Source organism: Equus caballus, chromosome 1, assembly GCF_041296265.1.
Source record: "Equus caballus isolate H_3958 breed thoroughbred chromosome 1, TB-T2T, whole genome shotgun sequence".
In the NCBI taxonomy this organism is placed as follows: domain Eukaryota; kingdom Metazoa; phylum Chordata; class Mammalia; order Perissodactyla; family Equidae; genus Equus; species Equus caballus.
In genome coordinates this window covers 15,465,193-15,487,316 of record NC_091684.1, presented here as the reverse complement: position 1 = coordinate 15,487,316, position 22,124 = coordinate 15,465,193, and the positions used below count along the sequence as shown (strand labels likewise).

At 53.3% G+C, this 22,124-nt stretch overlaps 1 long non-coding RNA gene across 3 annotated transcripts; it reads left to right on the top strand.

Moving 5' to 3' along the window:
• The first annotated feature begins 74 nt into the window (after nt 1-74).
• LOC102149759 (uncharacterized) lies at nt 75-20,737 on the top strand. Of its 3 annotated transcripts, none has more exons than XR_011436418.1 (5): nt 75-1,041; nt 3,301-17,283; nt 17,798-17,857; nt 18,869-18,915; nt 18,997-20,737. It is a non-coding gene; the product is annotated as an uncharacterized lncRNA (long non-coding RNA). The 3 variants fall into 3 exon arrangements; XR_011436419.1 differs by lacking the exon at nt 75-1,041 and having other exon boundaries at nt 1,459-14,877; nt 15,777-17,283; XR_011436417.1 differs by lacking the exon at nt 75-1,041 and having other exon boundaries at nt 1,459-17,283.
• Nucleotides 20,738-22,124: the final 1,387 nt, after the last annotated feature.

Here is a 22,124-nt window from a genome sequence, read left to right as displayed (position 1 = left end):
GAGGGACTCGGCAGGGTCCTGGGGCTGCAAGTAGGGGTGTCCAGCGCCCGGGGCTGGGGTCTGGGTGGGGCAAAAAGGCGTCGCACTCCTCCCAGGGGGCGCCAGAGCGCGCTAAAGATCACGCCCACGTGCAAAGATGCTCGGCGGGAGGCTGGTCTCCAAGCGTTCCGGCCGGATCCTCCCAGCTGCGGAGGCCCGGGGCCTCGTCCTGCCTCCACCTCCACCTGCACTCTGAGCCCAAGTCTTTCCTCCGCATCCCCGGGATTTCAGACCTGCCTTCCTGCCTCTCCCAGGTTCCCACCCTAGGCGATTGGGGCTGTGTTGGGCTCACGTCCCGCCGCCTTTCTCCGTGCGTCGAGTTCGTTCGCCCCGGCCTCGCCGCGTACCACAGAGAGACTCTGGAACCCCCTTCCTAGGCACAAACCAGGCACTGTCGTCAGGCCAGCACCCCGCTTCGCCGGGTGGGGGGATTAAGAGAATTTCCTGGCCGAAGCCGAGGTCCCCACTACTCCAAATTCGACGTCTCTCTCTAAATCAAACCTCAGCTTCCCACTCCCTGTCTCCCACCCACTGTCCAGACCAAGCCCGGCAGTCCCCCTCTCTACCCCACACCTACTGGCCCTCCGCACTCCACCAGGGGAGCCCAACAGAAGGCGCAGGGTTAAGGTCTCCTCTCTCAGCATAAGCCCAGGCCGACACGCACCTGAAGGGCCGGGGAGGTGCCTGGGATAGGGGTGGGGTCGCGTTTGGAAAATGGTCAGGGCCCCCAGCCCCAGCCTCTCCTCTCTGTCGGGGAGGACCGACTTTGCCTGGCAGTGGTCTGGCTGCCCGGCACCTCGCGGCTCCCCGCCTGAGCCGGGCCCCAGGCTGCCCCTGCCCCCAGCCCGCTCCAGGCCCTATATATAGCGCGGATCTCCTTAGTCCTCGGCTGGACCCTGACGTCAGGAAGAACTTGATCTTGCCTGCTTCGCTCCTGCTTCTGAAACTGATCCTTGAAATGAGAGAACAGACTCTACACAATTCCCATGGCCTTGACATAAGGTACAGCGATAAATATACACCACTAATGAGCAATTACCATATAATCACCTTCCAATTAGCTCGCATAATGATGAATTAAACATTCTAGCAGGCGGGATTAGGTTTCTTACTTTGTATATTATTTACGAAGGCTATAGCTCCTGCAAAGAACCAAATATCAAATTAGATGGGGAATTTTCACTTGGGGGTAATTATGCATTCAGGCCAGCGGGTGTGTTCTGGTCACTTGTCAAATGAGGCCTCCTGCAAGGTACTGACCAGTTCGTTTGGGCGTTTATTTCTCCCTTTTTCTCCTCTCTTGAGGTTGCAATCGCCTTTGCTCTCGCCTTTACCATCCTAGCCCGCGGGGTGGGAGGCTGGGGGCTTGGTTGGGGGGGAGGTAGGCGGGGTTTGGGGAGGGACCTCAGTCTAGCTGGGAGGATGCGGGACCCGCTTCGAGGCCCTCGCAGCGCCTGTCCCTCGGGCCCTGCCCGCTCTGGCCTCGGGTCCCGTTCTTCTCCAGCCAGGGAAGGACGCCCCGGGCGCGTCCCGAGGCCTCGGAGCGGTCTCAGCGTTCAGGGAAGAGCCGCGCGGGCTCGGCGCTCCTGCAGAGCGCGGGGCCAAGGCGGCCGCCCTCCCACCCCCAGCGCCGGCGTCCTGCCCCGCCCCGGGCGCCGCAGCCGCGCCTCGCTCGGGCCTCAGTGCGTCTATTCCCACTTCCACCCGCGCTCGCACCCCAGGAGCAGGCGGAGACGGAGCGTGTGTGGGGGGAATACTGAAACAAACAGCAAACCTCTACCCCGCCCGCAGCCACCTCTCCTGTTCGGAAATGAATTTTGGCAAGAGATTAGCTCCTAATCTGATCTAACGCTGCTGACATTTGGGAAGAAGATGAAAATGGCAGCTCAATTTCATTCAGAAACGGGGTCACTTCGCGGGGCTTCGCTCTGCTCCCCAGAGAGCGTGGATGCCCCTCCCCCCAAACCAGAGGAGCTGGCGCAGAGCTAGGGAGGCAGGGAGGCACCGGGGACCGCCCACCCCCGCTCTAGGTCGGCGGGCGCCCCCGAGGCTCGACCCTGCCTCATCTCCGGTCGAATGGTGGGGATAGAAGCTGGCGCATCGTCTTCCTCCTCCCCGCCTCTCTTCAGCGCACCGTATTTGGGCAGAGGTCGGGGCTGCTGGGCCCCCATCTAGGACTTTTTAGGCTGGAGAGCTGTTTTTGTCGGAAGGCCCAGGGGCGATAAGAAAGTTTCAGGAGTCACCAGACATGAGGTCGTTAAAGCCAGGCGTCCCAAGGCGTGCCTGGTGTCATTTTGTCTGTGCTCCCTGGGCAAGGAAAAGTGCACCCGGGGGCTAGGGGGTTGGATCCGGCAACCTTGTCAGAGGGTCTGGCTTATTTAGAAATCATGGCTCTGGACTTGGCCTCTCCCCATTTGGCTCCAAGAGGCTGCAAAGTCTGGGCAGGTGGAAGCCAGGACTCCCTGGGGGCAGAGCTTCCTTGTCCCCCAAACACCCGCTCCCCCGCTGCACATCCAAGAGGTGGGCTGCCTGCCCCCGTGCTCTTGGCCACCTAGAGGGCCCCACTGTGCCCAGCCTCTCCCCTCGCCTGGGACTGTGTAGGCAGTGGCCTCATTCTGGTGCCAGGCAAGAAGGGACAGGTGGAGTCACTTTTGGGGCGCTTGCCTGATCAGTGGAGCTTGAGGCAGCATTCCTGGGGGCCCTCACACTTCTGAGGCCTGGCCTGTAGGGTGTAAGGCCTGGGATGGGGGTTGAGCCTCATCATCAGCCAGACTGAGGACAAGCATCCGCGCCTGGGTCCCTGGGAGTAAGCATGGTGAGGAAGAGAGTTTTGTGCCTGAGTTTGGCCCTGTACCTTGCATACTGGTGGCTGCATACCTTGCATACTGCTGGCCGCAGATGCAGATGCATGAATGGCTGTACCTGAATGTGCTTGCACGGCATCTAACTTCAAGCACGTGGATCACATACATGGATCTGTAAGTGTGCACATGGCCTCGGGGGACAGAGGCTGCTGTACCCCATACTGTGATGGCAAAGCTTAAAAAAAGACATCCCTTCTTCTAGGTAGATGTTTGCCCTGTGGCTTCGAGAGTGAAATGTGAGCTAGATTTCAGTGAATAGCGCCCCCACACCCCGCCCCGACCTCTTATGCCATATATAATCCGTGTTGCACACATTTGAGCTCTGGTGGGCATTCTCTGTGTTGGGTGTGATATTATTGAGAATCAGCTTTGTTCTGAGCAGTCCCTCCTTCCCTAGCATGCTCTTAGCTGAGGACTGCCTCCTGCCCCCTTCCCAGCGTGGAGGTTTTAGATGCAATAGCCACCACTATCTGCCAGCAGAGTTTCTGAACTTCATGCAAGAGGCTGCTAACCACAGGTACGCGTGAGTGAGGCTGAGTAACTGTGAGTACGAATGCACCTAGGAGTGTTGGAGAGTGTGTGAACGTTTGTGAACACTTGTTTGTGTTCGTGGGTGGGGGCCTGCAAGTGCTGTGTGTGGGTGAGCACAGATGTGACCACAGCAGGGGGCATGGCTGAATGTGTTGGTGGGAGCCATGTAAGGGATTGGGGGCACAGCTGGCTCCTCTGCTCTGGCTCCTCCAGCCTTGCAGCACCCGCTTTGGCCCAGCAGTTTGCTTCATGAGGGGCTCACCTCACGCTCTCCTCCCCTGCTCTCCTTGTCCCACGCTCTAAATGCCTGCACTTATGTCTTCCGTGAAACACAGAAGAGGTGGCTAATCCTGCAGATCACTTCAAGCGGAATGTCACTGCTTGTTAAGTCAACCCTGCTGCCTTGATTCAGATGTCGCTTTCCCTACTTGTCATCTAGGGGCACAGAGGGGACTTTTCAGCTCCAGGGACCCTGGTGGAGGAGGCGGTGGCAGTCAGTGCTGAAGTTTATGGCAAACCAGAGCTGTTTAAAAGTCCCTCTTCTCTCCCCACACTCCCTGCCGTCCACACAACCTGCTCCCTCCCAAACCTTGAGTTTTCCCAGCTGAATAGGAGATTTTATTTAGAATATTCTAGTCCAGCCCCACCTATTGCCCTCAGGAGGGTGGAAGAAGAGAGATGGTTCCACCAGTCTGCACCCGTGTAATGTGCATGTGGGGACTAATAACCTAGGTCCTCAGTTGCTTATTGCCCATCAGCTGTCTGAACAGGTTTTGTCAGAGCAAGTGCAGTGTAAACCCAGGAAGAACAGTCTAGAGGGGTCACTTGATTCCTGGCCCCGGGGAAGGGAAGAGGTGGGGCCAGGAGCCTCTGGGAGTCTACACTGGGTGTGATGTTCATCTCAGAAGCTCCCTTCCCTCTGCTGGCCCCTGTGCGAGATTGTAGGCCAACTCGTGGGCAGGGGGTGAGTAGCCATTGCTTCAGCGCCCAACATCGACTATGTGCCAGCAGTTTATGAGCTGTATCAGTCTGGCACCACCCTCCCCGCCCCCGCGGCCATAGGTCGGGGTCTTGTTACTGCCCTCCAGCCCGAGGCCCTCACTGGCCTCTCCTTCTAGTGCAGACCAATGGAGTGATGGAGGGCACCCATGAGGGAGAGGACCCCTGACTTGCTGTCTCCTACCAGTCAAAGGGACGAAGCTGGGATGGGGTGGGGTCACTGTAAAGAGATAGGAACTCAGCATAACCCCATCCTGACCCTGTGTCCTTCCTGCTGCCTGTCTGATTGTGGTTTTCACCCACCTGCCTGTGTCTGTCTCCAGGAAGGATGGAGAGCCATTCGCCTGAGCCCGGCCCCTTCTCTGGGCATCTCTTTCCTCATTCCCTCTTTTTCTTCCTTCATTTGTTCATTTGTTCCTTCGTTCGTTCGTTCGTTCCTTCCTTTCTTTCTTGCTTTCTTTGCTTCCTCCCACCCTCCCTTCCTCCCTCCCTCCCTTGCTTCTTCCCTTCCTCCTCTCTTCCTTTTTTTTTTTAAAGATTTTTTTTCCTTTTTCTTCCCAAAGCCCCCTGGTACACAGTTGTATATTCTTAGTTGTGGGTCCTTCCAGTTGTGGCATGTGGGACATCGCCTCAGCGTGGCTTGATGAGTGGTGCCATGTCCGCGCCCAGGATTTGAACCGGCGAAACACTGGGCTCCCTGCTGTAGAGTGCGCAAACTTAACCACTCGGCCATGGGGCCAGCCCGCTCTCTTCCTCTTTTCTTCCTTCCTCCAACAATCTTTCTCTCTCTCTCTTTCTTTCTTTGTTTCACTTATAGGGATTTATTCCACAGATATACTCATTCATGTGAAGTGACATATATATAACATTGATTACTAAGTATTGTTTGCTATAGGGAATTATTCGAAGCAATCTAAATATCCATCAGTAGGGGATTGGTAGAATAATTTACCCTAGGATAGGATGTTATGCAGCAGTTAAAAAGAATGAGGCATAATTTATGTGCTCAAATGGGAGAATCTCTAAGATATGTAAATGGTCGTTGGTAAAAGCAAAAAGAGTGTGCATGGAATATCATTAGTGTAAAAGAAATACATAAAGGGTGTGTATATTTGTTCGAAGTTCCTTATCATCTTTCTGGGAGGATACAAAAGGAACAGGTAAAAGTGGATTCCACAGCTCTTTCCACACCTGGCTGTTCCCCTCCAGATGTGACCCTGTGGTTCTTAAATACTTGATGTCCCCTTTGTGATGGGGTTCCCCGAATGGAGCACCAGGATCCAGATGTTTCCCTCCAGTTCTAAGTAGAGCGGGACTCCCCCTTCGCTATTCTGGCCGTTCGTTGTACTTCCGTTAGTGCAGTCCAAGACTGCACTGGCTTTTTTGGCAATCAAGAGTTGGGCAAAGTCCTAGAAGTTGGCCGGGCCAGCTTCCCCCCAGAGAAGGAATCCTGTAGAAGGCCCCACTGGTGGCCGTGCAGCCTTGGCTTGGATTTTTCCAGAGCTGGGAAGCTCACTACCTCCCAAAGTTGCGTTGTCTCTTCTGAAACAGCTCTGAATTTTAGGATTTTTTTTTGAGCTCTGGAGAACAGGTCTTATCTCCCTGGAGTTCACTTGGTGAGATGACAATTGTTCAAAGCATTGCCTCCTCAAGTGCCCCTTCCCTCCCATTATGATGAAACATGTTGCCGACTTATACAATAGTAGAGTGAATAGTGAAATGTGTACATCCTCCGTCTTCCATGATGTTAGGAGGTGACTTGTGCCCCTCCCCCACCGATTCTTATGTTGAAGTCCTAACCCCCAGGACCTCAGAATGTGACCTCATTTGGACACAGGGTCTTTACAGAGGTAATCAAGTTAAAATGAGGTCATTAGGGAGGCCGTGATCCTTTATGGCTGGTGTTCTCATTAAAAGAGGAAATTTGGACCCAGACACAGAGGGAAGACAGAGAGAAGGGGGCCTTCTACAAGCCAAGGAAAGAGGCCTGGAGAGGATCCTTCCTTCCCAACCCTCAGAAGGAACCATTCCTGTTGACGCCTTGATCTTGGACTTCTAGCCTCCAGAACTATGAGGAAATAAATTTCCGATGTTTAAACCACCCACAATGTGATCCTTAGCAGCCATAGCAAACTAGTACCAACTATCGACTCAAGAGCGATCTTGTTCCACCTGAACCCACTGCTATTTTGAAGCAAATTCCTGACGTTGTATCTTTTTACTAGTAACAATTTTAGGACATATCTCTAACAGGATTCTTTTAAAAGCTAAACCCCAATGCCATGATTCCTTAATAATTCTACTGTGAGGTGATGCACAATTTGTGAGTAAACATGGGACCACATGGAAACACCCTCCAGTCCCCTCCCCCGGGTGTGAACTCCCTGAGGGTCTGTGTGAGGACAGCCCATCTGGGACATGGGCAGGCCCTTCTACAAACACTGGTACCCTCCTCCCATCTGAAGGGTTTCCTTTCCAAGAAGGTCTGCGTGTGTGTCTTTTGGGGGTAATGTGGGTGCCTCCCTTTTCCTTTGTGGGGACCGTGGATCTTGGTGTTGCCAGTCTGGCCATCTTGCAGACATTAGAAGGGTTCGAGGGTCTCAGGAGGGGGGCTTTGCTCCCTGACTAGGGGCTTTGGTGCCTGTGGTCATGCGCCTGTCCCCCTTGGGTACCAGCATCTTCAGCCACCCTTCCCCTGCTCTGCCCCGGTATGGGTACCCATGGGAGCCAAACTCCAGCAGGGGCTATGAGGATAGTGGAAGCAGAATGTGGGCAGAGTGGTCATACTCTAGAGTCACCTGCTTGGAGGGGCAGCAGGGAGGGACCCACTAGGAGGGTCCGTCCAGGAGGGTCCTCCTAGTCACTCTCTAAACACCTCCAGATGGACTTTTCTGAGCTTCCTGGCACCCAGGTCACTTCCAGGAAGCAGCTGGGCCAGGGCTGCCTTCCTTTATACTGACTTGCTGGGGGCCAGGGCCCTGGAAACCACAGTTATGGGGCCGTAGCCTTGCCAGGCAGAGCTGAGCAGGGCTCCCAATGTCCGCAGCTGTGGCTGCATTGTTAAGTAGTGTCCCTGGCAAGTAATTACACCCGCAGCAGCTCAGTTGCACCCTAAGCAAATTAGGTGCTGATCGGAAGGTGTAATTAAGCAATAGCGAGGCAATTTAGCAATTGCAAGGGCCTCTCGTCACTGGCGCAGCACCCACGGGCTGAAAAGCCGATTCCAAGACCTGTTGGAAGCCCGTTTTGTTCGGGACCCTCCCTGCTCTAAGTCTAGGTGGAGAGAGACCTCGCAGCCAACTTCTGTTTGATTTCTAAATATTGGGGGTAAACCTTCGGATGTGTCAGGGTGCTAAACATAATTAGCATTCTTTAGGAACAAAATCCACAACAAGCCTGCTATTGTTTTCTTAATTATATGTTTTCTGATATGAAACAATCCCTTGGTGTTGGTGATGTGTTGATTAATTATCCCAAACAGTTCCTTTTGAAAGGTGGGAAGCGTGTCTCTTGGCCTCCTTCTCCATTTCAAGGGAGCCGACCTCTCAGGTTTCCTCAAGAGCATTGTCGTTACCTGTGCTGGAGTGGTGGAGGGAGAAGCGGGTATGTCTGGGCGGTGGTGGGGCCCGGCTGGCCCGTGGGCTCTGGGGGGCTTGTAGGCCTCGGGGAAGCAGGGCTGCATGACTTTCTAGGCTGACCCACGGAGATATGTCTGCAGCCCCTCTGTGTGCCCCAGGCAGGGGGTCCAGTGGGGGAGGGACGTGTGCAGGTGAGGATGGAGCAGTAGTGGCGTTTGTCTCCAGTCTCTGGACCCTTCGGTCAGGACATCGTGGTGACTCACTGAGCAATCTCTCCCCATGGCCACCCCCGAGGGGCCACCTCTCACTTTCTCCCACCCTCTTCTGTGTTTGAAGCCTCCCAGCAGCCTCTGAGAAGCGTGCCAAGGCCAGGCAGCAGAGGGCACAAGGCCTGACCTGAGACATTCCACAGGGCTGCAGCCAGGGAAGGGCTTGTGGGCTCTGTCGGGTGTGTGTGGGTGACACTGTGTGTGCTGAGGGGTGGGGAGAGGGCCCCTCACAAAGCCATGGGTGTGTATGTGTTTATGGGTGTGTGTGTGTATGAATGTGTGTGTGTATGGCTGTGCATGTGGGTGTGTGTGTATGTATGTATGTGCATTGTGGAAATGGAGCAATGGTGAGGAGCTTTCCTGCTGGGGTTTCCTTTTAAGTTCCTGGTCTCAGTCTTTGCTCACAAGGGCCTAAAATGCCTCCTCCTGTCCCCTTACTGTTCTGTCACACCTTCCTTGCCTTTTAGGGTGGTCTCCAGGCCTTTCACCTCCAGGAAGTCTACCTGGATTTCCCAGCCAGCCCTCTGGGGCCTCTCGGTCATTTCCCCATCTTACTGCCCCAAACAGTTACTCCTGTCTAAGCAAGTCAATCCAGTTTCTCCGATGGGAGCACGTGGGAGCAGGGCTGGTCCTCGCCATCCTGGTCGCTCCTCGGTGCCCAGCTCCACAGTGCTGTTCCATCTCTGTTCCGTTACCTCTCCTGCTGGTCTCTCTGCCCTGCTCCCTCCCTCAGCCCTGGGCTCTTCGTGTCATGCCTTCCCTGTCACTCCTGCCAGTGTCTGTGTGTCTCTCTGTGTGCCTGTCTTTCCTGCCTCATTACAAAAAATATTTGGGGGGCCCACAGGGAATATAATTAAACTTAATTAATGATATCTATGAGGTATAAACAAATTATAATGTAAAAATAAAACAGTAAAGGTCAATACTGGGGAAACCATACATTAAAAGAATCATGATGGATGGGGCTGACCTGGTTGCATAGCAGTTAAGTTCACGTGCTCCACTTGGGCAGCCCAGGGTTTGAGGGCTAGGATCCTGGGCACAGACCTAGCACTACTCATCAAGCCATGCTGTGGTGGCATCCCACATACAAAATAGAGGAAGATGGGCACAGATGTTAGCTCGGGGACAATCTTCCTCACCAAAAAAAAAAAAAAAAGAGTCAAGATGGCAGGTGTGGGGGTTTAGAATGCCAAATAAGATCCTATTACAGTTTCTGTTAGCAGTATTGATTGTTGAGTGTGCTTTTAGCTGGCCTCTGAAATTTATGTGCATTACATCATTTAATCCTCTCAATAGCAACCCTAAAGATGAGGACTCTCATACCTCCATTTTATAGATGAGGACACTGGGCTCAGAGAGGTTCAGAGTCTTGCCCGAGGTCACACAGCCAGCACATGACAGAGCAGGGATTTGAGCTGAGGTGCTGTCTGGCCTCAGACAAGCCCATCTGCAGCTGGTACCAAGGAGTAGCAGGCTCAGCCTGGGGAGGAGGAGGACCTCACGGAGGCAGCAGCGAGCAGGGGGCAGGCTTTGGGGAGCAGGGTGCTGAGAAGGGTGGAGAGGAATGTGGGAGGAGGGTAACCCTGACCGACCCAGGAATGTCAGGAGGTGGATGAAGAGTGATGGGGGACATAAGGGAGGCCAGGGGGCAAGGCCGGGCAGTCAAATCTAGGTTCCAGAAGGAGGGAGCAGGGAGAGCAAGCAGATGCAGCCAGAGGGTCCTTGGAGGTGAGATCCCACCTGGCAGGGCGGCCCAGGCAGCCCTGGCTGCAGGAAGCTGAGCCCCTTCCCCCCGTCACGGCAGGTTGAGGCCTCTTCCAGGAGAGGAAAAACAGCCTTGTCTTGGGGCACACCTGGCTGCCCCACTGGGCGGGCATTGGGTTTCAGGAGCACTCAATAACATGCCCGGGGGCAGTCCCCTGGGGAGGGGCTGTGTACCCCTCTCTGCCCGTATCCAGTCCCCTTTACTGGCCGCCCACCAAAAAACTACTTACTTTCCCGAAAGCAAGGACACAGTACACCTGTGTGGTGTCGGGGGCACTGGGACAAACGGCTGCTGAATTAAGTGGCTGGACTGAACTGAGGATGGCGGGGAAGACAGGGGCGGAGGGTGTGGGGGTGTAGAGCCAAGAGCCATTCAGGAGGAAAGAAGAGAAAGTGTCTTGTCTCAAGGGGCACGTTGAAAGGCAAGGTTTACAAGGTAGAAACAGGATCACTTCCGGTCCCCTGTCTGGGCCGTCAGTCTTGGAAACTCTCTTAGTGAGGTGGGTTTAAAAAAAACTTAGCTGAAATTAACGACTTGGGCAAGAAGGGAAGCGGCTAGGAGATGGAGCTGCCCTTGGCTTGGAGAGAAAGGGTTCAGACCCTGATGATGAAATCCTGGCCTGTCTTAATGGGCCTCACTCACGCCAGCTTTTCAGAAAGAAGTGTCTGCAGAACCCGCTTTATCTAACACTAGAAAGCCAGCTTTCTACCACGGTTCAAAGTGTCTGGTTAAAGTGACCATGCACTTAGCAGCTGTGTGACCTGGGGCAAATTTCTTGGCCTCAGTTTCTTCATCCATAAATGAGGGCAGTAATAAAACTACACCATGGAATTGCCATTGTAAATTAAGTAAGCCTGGCATGCAGGAAGAGCCCAATAAATGCTAGCCACTGTTATATTATTTCTGCAGTTTGGGGAGCAAATGGCTCCCACTGAATTCTCAAGAGTGCAACTTTCTCTTGACTGTGCCCTGCTGTAAGAAAGACTCAATTTATGCAGTAAGATGAGCCCTAGGCTAGAACCAGGAGACCCTTATTCCTGTTCCAGCTGTTTCTCTGGTGGCTGTGTGACTTTGGGCAAGTCCCTTTCCCTCTCTGGGCTTCCGTTTTCTCACTGGGGCAGTGAAGGAGTTGGACCAGAAGACTTCTCAGCCGGATAGGTCTGTGATATTCCTTGAACATCTCATGTAGAGTGGCTCCAGGAGGGGCCTCCGATCAGTCCTCAGAGAGAGGCCTGGCAGGAGGGATGCTGAGTTATAAGGAACGATTCCAACGGGAAAGGTGATTGGGAAATCTTTCCTCTTAGTGTAGCTCACCCAGACCCCTGGTGAGTCTTCCTGTACCTGGCATGCTTTGTCAGAGCTGGGTGGAGATGCCCTGTAACCATGCCCTGAACATGCTTATACCTGTGCACACACAGAGCACACTCCCCGTGGGCATGGGAGCCCCTGTGCCCATGCACACACGTAACACACACACACACTCACAGAGCTGCTTCCATGGTCCACATAGAAACTAGCCCCCTGCCCCCAGCCAGTGTGGGTATCGTTGCTGGTTTCAGAACGCCTGGACCCTGCCAGGGGGTAGCATGGCCAGACTTAGCAGACAAAAATACCAGATGCCCAGGTAAATTAGAAAAGAGCTTTAACGGCTGAAGTTTTGTCATTTATGGACAGAAACTGAATACTGGACATTTAGTATGTCCTGCCGGCCCATCCAGGACGCAGGACACAGTCAGCAAACACAGGCCATGTTCCATGTGCAGGGGGCCTGGTAGCCCTGTCCTGGAGGCCCCCGAGGCTGAGATGGATCAGACTGAACACTGTGGAGAGCTTCCTGCCTGGAGACAAGCAGTTCATTTGGAATGCTCTCAGGCTGGGGGTTTGGCGAAAGAGAGAAAATAAAGGAAAAGGTCCTTGGGGCTTTGTTGGGGGAGGGGCCCGGCTGCATTGTCTTCAGGGAGCTGATCCGCCTCCCTCCCTCAGGGACCAGCACCCAGCCGCCAGCTCACCCCTCCATCGCCTGTTGTTGCGGGAGCAGCCGGGTGGGAGTTGCTGCTCTTCCAGGACGGAGCTGACTCAGGGAAACACCCCCTTGTCAGGAAGAAGTGCGAGTGGGCAGGACCCGGCTCAGACCCGGCTCAGACCCTGCTCCGACCCCCATCAGGTGCCTAAGTTAGGAACAGCCCTCTTTCTAATTCTTTGCTCACCAGCCCTCCGAGTGGCCAGGGACCCTCCTCACTTTGTAGATGAGCAAATGGACATTCTGCCTGGGCCTCTAAGAGATTTGCCGTGGAAGGGGAAAGAGGCCGCCAGCTCCTAGCTGAGCCCGAGTTGGACTGGCCTCTCCTGACTTGTGTGGCTTCAGCTGCCCCAGAATGGGTGGGGCTGCAGTTGGTGGGCATCCCTGTGCATAGGGGACCAACCAAGCTGTGTGGCAAAGCTGAGGCTTAGGGAGGGAGCGTTGGCCAATCCATCTTCTCCCATCCCCTTTACCTTCCCAGATCAGATCAGAGAGGGGCAGATCTCATCCCAGACGCCTCAGAGGACTGACCTGCCTCCAGTCTCAACACAGGGCGTGGGGAAGGACACAGCTCCGGGCCTGCAGGCTCGGGTGCAAATTCTTGCTTTGTCCCTTTCCTTGGACAAGTCTTGGCTCTCTGCTCCTCGTCTGTAACTTGGGAATAATAGCACCTGACGGGGTCGTTGTGGGATTGAGTTAATGCAGGTCAAGTACTTGGCCCAGTGCGCAGCACATAGTAGGGCGTCGGGAGAGGATCGTCACTGCTTTATTAGCGTGTATCAAAGTGGTGCTGTAACTCCATCTTCCCACACACATTTATAGAGCAGCTTCATCGAACCAGGCACTGTGCTAGGGACCATGGGGTCCTCAGGGCGACTACTGAGTGCTTCTTGTCCCCTAGGAGCTGCTGACAGTCTGGGTGAGGATCTAAAGAAGCCACATACAACAAATTTAGTGAGCAAGGCAAGCTGGTGGGAAGAGGAAGTCATGGAACTTGGTTTTAAAGCATAGGATGACTTCGAAGGGAAAGGCTGTGGTGGTTAGGGAAGGCTTCCTGGAGGAGGTGAGGTTCAGGCTCTGGTCTCGTCCACTGTGTCCTGTTCAGTGCCCTGAGCTTGTAACAAGGCCTCACTGAGGCATGCTCTTGGTGAGTGGCCCTGGCCATGTGCCCAGGGTCTGGACAGAGGCTCCTGGGAGGAAGAAGAGAGGGGCAAGTGTTCATGGCTAGGCTGGAGTTTGGGAGGGCTGGGAAGACCTCAGCTCTTCACCTGCTCCAGGACCTCAGGCCCAGAGAAAAGACAGGTCAGACCCAGGTGTTTGCCGCCTTGTGGGCCTGGCTGGGAGGCTGCTCTGCTGAGGGGTAGATAGCCAGCCCCTCCGACTAGGTGCCCACTGTGGGCTTTGTCCTACTGCACAGGGATGGGAAGACCCTCTCCTCGTCTCAGGGATTCCATCTGGTTTTTATTTTCATGTGTAGCAGTGACGAATGTTACCACAAAACCCGAAAAAGGCAAGAGAAACATACCTCCTCCCAGAATGGGAAGTTTCATCGCTTCGTGTCCACACTGCCTGGCTGATGGAATTTGACATTCTGAGCTCGTTAGCGCTCAGAACTAGAGTCCCTTACAGCAGCAGCTTGCCATGGGGAGGTCACAGAGGGGCTTTCACTTTGGCGTCAGTGAGAGTTTGGCTTCCAGGGAGAAGCTGTCCAGCGGGACTGACCCCCCATCCCGAGGCTTCTCCTTCTGCTCAGCTGAGGCCCAGCCGGGCTGTGCATCCCCTTCTCGAGGGAGGAGGGCCTTCCTGGGTCCCGGAGGGCAGTCATGGACCCTCCTTCCCCTTTCATCTCCCAGGTTAAGACTCCGGATTGTCAGAGTTGGATGAGATGCCAGCAAGTCCTATTCCAGAAATCTGCAGGTGGGGAAACTGAGGCCCAGGGAGTAGAGGGATTTGCTCAAAGTCACTCAGCGTGTCGGGAGAGCAGTTGCCAATAAGAGCGTGGGCCCTGAAAGCAGAAAGATGAGGCTGCGAGCCTTGTGCTGCCCCTCACTGGCTGTGTGACCTTGGACAGCAAATGCCCTCAACTCGTAGGACTGCAGAGGGGACTGAGAGAACATGTCTAAAGTGCCCAGCACTGCCTGGCACAGACTGAAGGCTCACCACATGCTAGTTATTGCTATTCTTCTTGATGTGGTTATTGTCCTTAAGCCCAGAACTCTGGCTCTGCAGCATGGCCTGTTAATTCACCGGAAGGACTTTTCTCTGCCTTGGTGATCTGCCCAGCAAAAGTCTAACAGCCTATCTGTGCTAGCTTTGTCCTGTGGCCTGGAGCTAAATCATAGAGGCCTCCCGAGACCGGGCCACAGGCAGGCAGGGCTTTAGTAGGAGAGAAAATGCTCCCTGTGGGCAGCGGCACGTGTCGTTATTGTCATCACCCGGCCTAGCTGGGTTCCAGAATACTCCTACTGAATGAATGAAGGATGGAAGGTTTGCCTGTTGATTTCTCCAGACCCGGGCCACCTCTGGAGCTTGCCTCTAAGGCAGAAAGCATGAATTTTGGAGCCAGCTGGCCTGTTTCTTCATCTGCAGAAGGGGTCATGTTTGTCCTGAAGGACGCAGTGGGAGGGTGCGTGCAGAGCATTTGGCACAAGGCAGGTGATTCTGCAACAGAAGCTGCTACTGGGGCTCATCCCCTCTCCACCGGCACAGGCACGCACCTCCTTCTACCCTGTTCCTCCAGCCCTTTGGACAGGCGGAACACGCATTCCTACTCCCACTGTGCAGGAGAGGAAACTAAGGCCCCGAGAAGGTAAGTGACTTGCCCAAGTAACCATCAGCAAAGCCAGGGCCTCAGGCCAAACCTCTGGGCTGCCCGGCCATCCTCCTGCTCCTACAGGGCTTCCGGTTCGGCAGGCTGACAAAAACAGGGCTGAAAGGAAGCAAGTCAGCAGTTTCTCAGCCCTTCTCTTCTCCTGCCCTGGGCGATCCGTTGCGTTTTCCTCTTCCAAGGCAGAAGCAGCCCTTCGGGTGAGAGTGTATTGGGTTTCCACCCACTAGATCTGGCTCTAGCTTTTAGCAGGGCTCCAGGAAAAACGGAAGGGGTCCTGGACCACAGGATGGGCGACGTGAGCAGGGGCCTGTGACCCCAGGCCGGGGGTCCTGTTTAGGCCGGCTTCCAGGTAAAATGTGCAGGATTTGCTCCCTGAGCGCCTCTCACGCAGCCCCTGCCACCTGGCCCAGCGTCCTGGTGATTAGGACTTAATGAGCTGGCTGCAGGGAGCTCAGCGGCTGGGGCCGTTCCTCCAGGCCCGCGGAATGCACCTCCACCCCAGTTGGGCCTCTGAGTTTTGTGTTTCAAGCCAACCTGCTCCTTGTATATCTATGTGGAACCAGCAAGCCCCCCAGAGCATTTTATCGGGTTATTCTGAATTAGGAGTTTTAACAGCCTGCAGTGCAAATGTAGAAGTCTTTAAGGAGAGAGAATAAATGAAGTTGGCCTGGGGGGAGTGCGCAGGGGAGGAAGGAGGAAATCCCAGGCTGAGTTTTGGAATAGCGCTTGATTATGTTGGTGACAGCAGGCTGCATCTTCCAGGACAGGAGTCCCCCTGTGGTTTACAAAACACTTTGCCACACGTAATTCTATTTAAACCACCCAACCACCCTGAGAGATAGCGAAGGTTTGTTTGCTTTATTATCTTGATTTTACAGATGGTGAATCTGGAGCTCAGAGAGGTGCTGAGACTTGCTCAAGATCACACAGCAAAGAACAGGCAGGGCTGGGATTCTGGGCCAAGGCTGGTGTTCTCTTCCTGACACGACAGTATTACCCCAAAGTCTTTGTTTTCCATTCTCAAGTTCAACATCAGTGGTGGAGCTGTAGCGGGGGCTGCCGAAGCTCCGCCCAGATCCACAGGGCCCCTTTATCCTCTTGGTGTGACCACCGCCCGCTTCTGTGCGCTTTGCTTCCAATGGCCCTTGCCTGCAACCTTCTTCAGGAGGCGACCCTTGGGCCCTTGGAGCCATTGGCCCAGGCACAGGGCTGACCGTGCCTGCGTTCACTGGGGTCCATCGCCAATGGCTGACGGGAACCAGAGCATTAAGCCCAGCTCCCTCAACTCGAGGCAGGACAAACTCTGAGTTGTGATTTACCCTCCAGAGCTCCTCGTGCGCTCAGGCTGGTCCTAGGACTTTGCCTGGGATGGGATGGCACCTTGCTTCGTTTCTCTCTCTTCCCTGTCCTGCTCCACCCACTCCCTCCCTCCAGTCTCCCCTGGGAGCACTTCCTTAATACATGCATTATAAATAAATTCTCACTTCAACGTCTGCTTCTGAATGTGACCTAAGACAGGCGCTGACCAAGGGCTCCAGCATCAAGATTGCAAAAAGAGACGGGATCAGAGAGGGAGGGGACGCTCCTTTGCTAAAATCTGACCTTCGAGGGGAGCCCTTAGTGAAGCTGTGGCCAGCCACGGAGGTGGGGAAGAAGTCATCTGAGAATGTGCTGGAATCTATTTGCAAATGAGCTGTGATCTTAAAGGACTGAGGTCTCGTCCTCTCCTCTGAATGACAGAAGTGGGAGCTTGGGGAGTGAGTCCTGGCTCTGGCCAGGGGCGCAAACCTGCTGCGTGCTGCCTTGGATCTGAGACAGAGGTTAGCGTGCAGGACATCTGCTAGAGGTAGATTCTTAGGAACAAAACCTACAAAGGAGTGAGGAAAGCAGGATTGGGCTGAGAGAGATGGGATTTCGATGCAATTGTATCAGAGCTCCCAGGGGATCCCACGGAGACCTCTGGGGCTGGGAGGGCCCTGAGAGACGTCCTCAATCAAGGCCAGGGGCTGGGGTCTCATACTCCTGCCAGGACTCCAGATGAGGACAAGTTCTGGAGAAGGGCTCAGCTGTGAGGGCTCTCAGCTGCAGAGCAGAGCAGACACTTGTTGACTGACCGTTGACCTGTTCCCACCTGGCGTTTTCTTGTCACTGTTTCGTCCGATCTTTGAGGAGAGAAGTTGTAGAAAGGAAACCTGTCTGCTTTCAGTTTCATTTAAGTCCACGTAGATTTCCTGAGGACTTCCTGTGTGCTGAGCCTTTATAGGCCCTGTGGAGGACCGAGAGATGAAGAAGTCAGGGTCCTCACGGAACTTCAGTCCAGCTGGAGAGACGCAGCTTTGCCTATGACAAGTGGAAGGACAGCTCAGAGGAGCTGTTGTCATAATGGTGAGTATTTATTAAGCAGTTATTGTGTGCCAGGAACTAGGCTAAGTGCTTTATAAGCATTAGCTCGTTTATCCTCTCCTAACAATTCTTGATGGCTAGAGGGTCTTTTAGCCTCATTTCACGGATAGATTCACTGAGTTTCCCATGAATAGCTGGTAAGTGGTCAAATTGGGATTTTTAGCTTGAGACTTCTGACTCTAAAGCCTGAGCTCTGAAGAATCACCTTCTACTGTCTATGTAGGAACTGAGAGGATGCTGGAGTTCCCTGTAGAGTAAGGTAAAGACTATCAGGGAAGACAGCCTGGAAGCGGTGGCACTGAGTCTGGTACTGGAGCATGTGTGTCGAGGGGGTGGGTTTTGCCCCAGTGCACATAGAGAGAAGGCAATCTCTCACTGGATAAGTGGTTTACAAAATGCTCTCTCCTTCTAGAAGTCTTCCTAGATTAATCAGTGGAAGTTTAATGGTACCCTCACACCTGAGTGGAGAGAGAACTTTCTTGTCTGTCCCCTTTAGCTTTTGCAGTGGCCTTCTTCAGATCCCATCCTGTCTCTGCTGTCACCCAGTGATGCACTGGTAAGTGTTAACAACTTGCTCTCTGAACAACAACAACAACAACAAAAAGCACCTGACTTGTAGTGTTTGCCAATTTCCATGGTGTAACTATCTCTACTATGGCGCATTCATGCTACTAACGTGATGTCGCTGAAGGCAGAGTTGGGAAGAAATGCACGGTTGGCTCTTGTAAGCCAGTGTGGCTGGCTCCTGCAGACCACTGCAAGTCCGTTAGCTTTGGTGTCTCCCATACCTCTGTTGCCAGAGCTAGATTCTAAGGGCCAGATCTTGACTTTTACGGTGTCCAGGAAGAGAAAGGATTCCCTGGGTCCATTTGGCCATGGCGCCATGGGCGTCATACTGACAAGCTGAGGACATGGATTTCATCGTGAAAGTCAGCTGTTTCCACAGAGTCACTATCTCCCACCCCCGGCCCTACAGCATCACCCTGCCCACCCACCTTCCTCTGTGTCGGATGCTTCCAGGTCTGGGGTCTGCACACGGCCCACGCCTGCTCTGATGTCATGATTCCCCCTCACGCGTGGAGAGCATTTCATAGTTTGCAAAGCACTTTTCACAGCCGTCTTCTCTCATAATCCTCCCAACAAGCCCCGAGATTGGCTGCGCGGGTGTGATTACCATCGCTTTATGGTTGAATAACTCAAGGCTTGGGGAGGTTTAACGACTTGCTCAAGGCCACACTGACTGGTAAGTGGTGGCAGAGCAGGACCTAAATCCCATGCCCTCTGTAGCCCAGTCAAGTATATTTTCGTCTGTTTTGGACGGATTGAGCATCATGGATCTCCCAAAGAGCCTGCTAAATCGAAAGCTGGGTTAAAAACCATATGCCTGGATTTATCCTTTTAATTTAGAAATATTAACCTTAAAAGTTCTGCCAACTTATATCCAATTTTTTTTTAACATCGTTCCCCTTTTGGTCTTGGTAGGTGAAAACCAGGAGATTTGGGGAGGGGAAATGATACTATTCACAGGTGATTCCACCCCTCCCTGACCTGTCCATTCTCTCCCCAGCCTCCCCCAAACCCAAAAGCTGTGACAGCCCAGGTGACCACGGAGAGGTAGGCAGAGCTAATATTTCAGTCCAAGGTGTTTCAGGTCAACAGCTTCTTAAGTCAAGATGACAAAGGTATTTATTACAGGAAATCCCTGGCCAGAACAGCCTCTGCTTCGCAAAGGGACAGCAATAAAGGCAGACTTTTGCCCGGAGCACCGGACTTCTGAGGCTGGTCTGCACGGATCTGACTGAGGCGGCATTAACATTCCTGCCGGAGATGGAATCTGCTCTTCTGATTAGGACTTTGTGAACATTACACACCCGCGCTCCAGCCGGGGAGATTTCTATCTGTGACTTTGCTTATGATCTGCTGTGCCCTCAACTCCAGGGATGGAACAGCTGCAATGTTTGACTGGACGTTCAGAAAAGATAAACCTGCCGTCCGTGGGTTTACACACCCACTCACCTGCACACCCACACCACACTCTGTGAAGTCTCACCTTTGTTTTCTTCCAGTGCAGTGTTAAATGTGGGTGAATGTTTCCCAAACCTGCCTGATGGGGAATTTGCCAGAAAACACAGATTCTCAGGTCCCCTCCCAATCTGATTCAGCAGGTTGGAAGAGGGGTTGTATTAAGAAGTTATAGTTTTAACAAGACCACAGGAAATTCCTATGATTGGAGGAGTATGATTGGATAAATTCAGCAGGGGTGGCCCAGTGCTTCTCAAACCACAGCAGGTGCCCGGAACAGCTGGGCGGCTTGTTAAAAAGAGCTGACCTTCTTATCTGGGCCTGAGAAGTTACATTTCTGACACACTCCCAGGTGATGCGGATGCTGCTGGCGTGGAGACGACACTTTGAGAGCCACTGGTGGAGACAGACGTAAACTGCTCAGCCTCGGTTTCACCATCTGTCACGTGGGGTTCATCAAAATTTATACCTCCTGGGTGTCGTTATGAGGATTAACTGAGTTAATACTTGTAAAGAACTTCCAGCAGTGTCTGGCACATGGTAAATTAGTATTCCGTGTTTGTTAAATAGACGAACTAAAATGCCAGCCTAGGTTATAGGTAACTTTTCATTCATACACTCAGTGAATACATAATGATACCACCCTGTGCTGGAACCGTCTTGTAAGTAGGGAGCACGCGGTGGTGCAGGAGGCAGATAGAGTCCCTTCTCATTCTGTGGTCAAGAACGGTGGATTTTCTGGTTATGGCTGATGCGTTCTTCCAGCATGTCATTCTTGGAAGCCCATGTATCTCCCAAGACCTTAAAAGCCCAATGATATGATCAACATCAAGACCCTGTCCTGCTGTGCTTGCACACTTGACTTAGCCTTCAAGGCACCCATCCTGATTCTTAACCGCACATCTGTTCGTGCAATGGTTTCACAGCTGCTTCCTCGTGGATGGCACGGTTGGTAAGGCCAGGCTCTATCTCTGCGGCTCGTCCCTGCTGAGTCCCCAGCACATCGTGCTGCGTCTGGCACATCATAGCTGCTCAATGAATTTGTTGAATGAGTGGATGGTGGATGGATGGACAGACAGATGGACAGACAGACAGTTGGAGCCTGGTCACTCACCGGCCTCTCCCAGGTGACCAAGCAGTTTCCTGTCAGGCTTCCCACCTCCATCCTTGGCCCCTTCAATCCATTTTCCCCCCTGCAGCTGCAGAGATGGTTCTAAAACCCAGGTCTGATCCTCTTCCATGGCTCTCTCTTTTAATAATTTTCTTCTATGGACCACGTGTAAATCAAACTCCATAACTTATACGTTAATTCATGTCTCCATTTACAAGTTATCAAAGTCATGTGCCTGCCAATCGAATTGTTGGTTACCAGGAGATAAGAAGTGCTAATAAAATTTCAACTCAAAGCAAAGAAACTTGATGTCTTACTGAACTATGCAGCTTTATCCTGGGTAAATGTACGGTTCCCGCTAAGCTTCTAGAATCGCTGAAAATAGCTCATCGATCCCCTCTCCCCATAGCTGCTACTTGGACTCTCAGGGGTCAGGACGCCTGATGGGGAAACCACATGATTAGGGGGAAAACGCAAACTTCCTGGCCTGGAGTATAAAGCCCACATGCTTGCCCGATCTTTCCTTTTGAGTTTCGTCTCTTGCTACTTCCAGCTGGTTGGCTGCTCATGGGCATCTCCTTGACCAGGTGGGAGCTCCTGGCCGGAGTCTAGTCCAGTATAGCACACGCTCCAAAGCTGTGGATGAATGAACAGCTCTGCCTTGTGTACAACAGATTTACTTTTAAGTTATCTTTTCAGATTCTTTTTTGCTTATACTCATAATCTGAGTTTTTCAAATTTTAATGCCCAGCAGGCCTTTATGAAGACTGTCTGTCTAATTTCTCCATCTAGGTATTTGTCTAGATATAATAGGGTGCTAAAATGTTACCCCCAGGAGGTTATAAAAGGATTGAAATAAAGAGGCCAGGCAGAGGATTTCTTTGAAGGGAGTGGTTGGAATGTGGTACATTTCCCCATTTCACAACCTTTTCTGCCCTAGTCTCTTCCCATTGCTTCCCCAGGAGGTGGTATTTCCTCCTCACTTCAAGCCAAGGGAGACAGCCTCAGGGGGGCCACTCAGAAAGCTTAGCATATGTCCCCTAGGACTGGGGGCCTGGTTGCACGAGTGTTCCCATGAGACAAGGGGATCTGCAGTTGGCCAGTGGGGCCATGTGACCCCAACTGGGAACGTCTGAGTGGGGGGACCTTTGAAAGCCCAGGGCGTGGGGTGTCCCGAGTAGCAGGAGAAGTTTCAGACAAACCCAGAAAAAGCACCCTCCCCCTCAAGAGAAAGAGTGAGGTTTGAACGTCCACAGCAGCCAGCAGCCTGGGATTACACGGCAACAAGGGAATTACAAGGGAACAAGCTCTCTTCTTCCTCCTCTCCTCCAAACCAGGTGGGCTGGCGGGGGCTGGGGGAGGAGGGGAGGAGAAGCACAAGGCCAGGAAGCGGAGAGGCCTCCTCATCAATGCCCACGGCGGGCCTCCCTGGCTAAAGCTGGCCAGAGCTGGGGAGGCCCCTCCGTGGGGCGAGGGGAGAGGGAGGGATTATAACCCTGGGCCTGACATTTTAATTACTGAAGTGAGGCTGTGCTTGGGACTGAAATTGACCGCAGGACTGTTCATTATCTCAGAATGGCCAGAACAGCCGTGGGACCTGCCTGAGATTTTATCCCCGGGGCAAGAACGCCCTGCAGAGCTGTTCTGAAGGGACAGTTGGGCGCGAGGGGGGAGAATGGAGAAAGTCGTT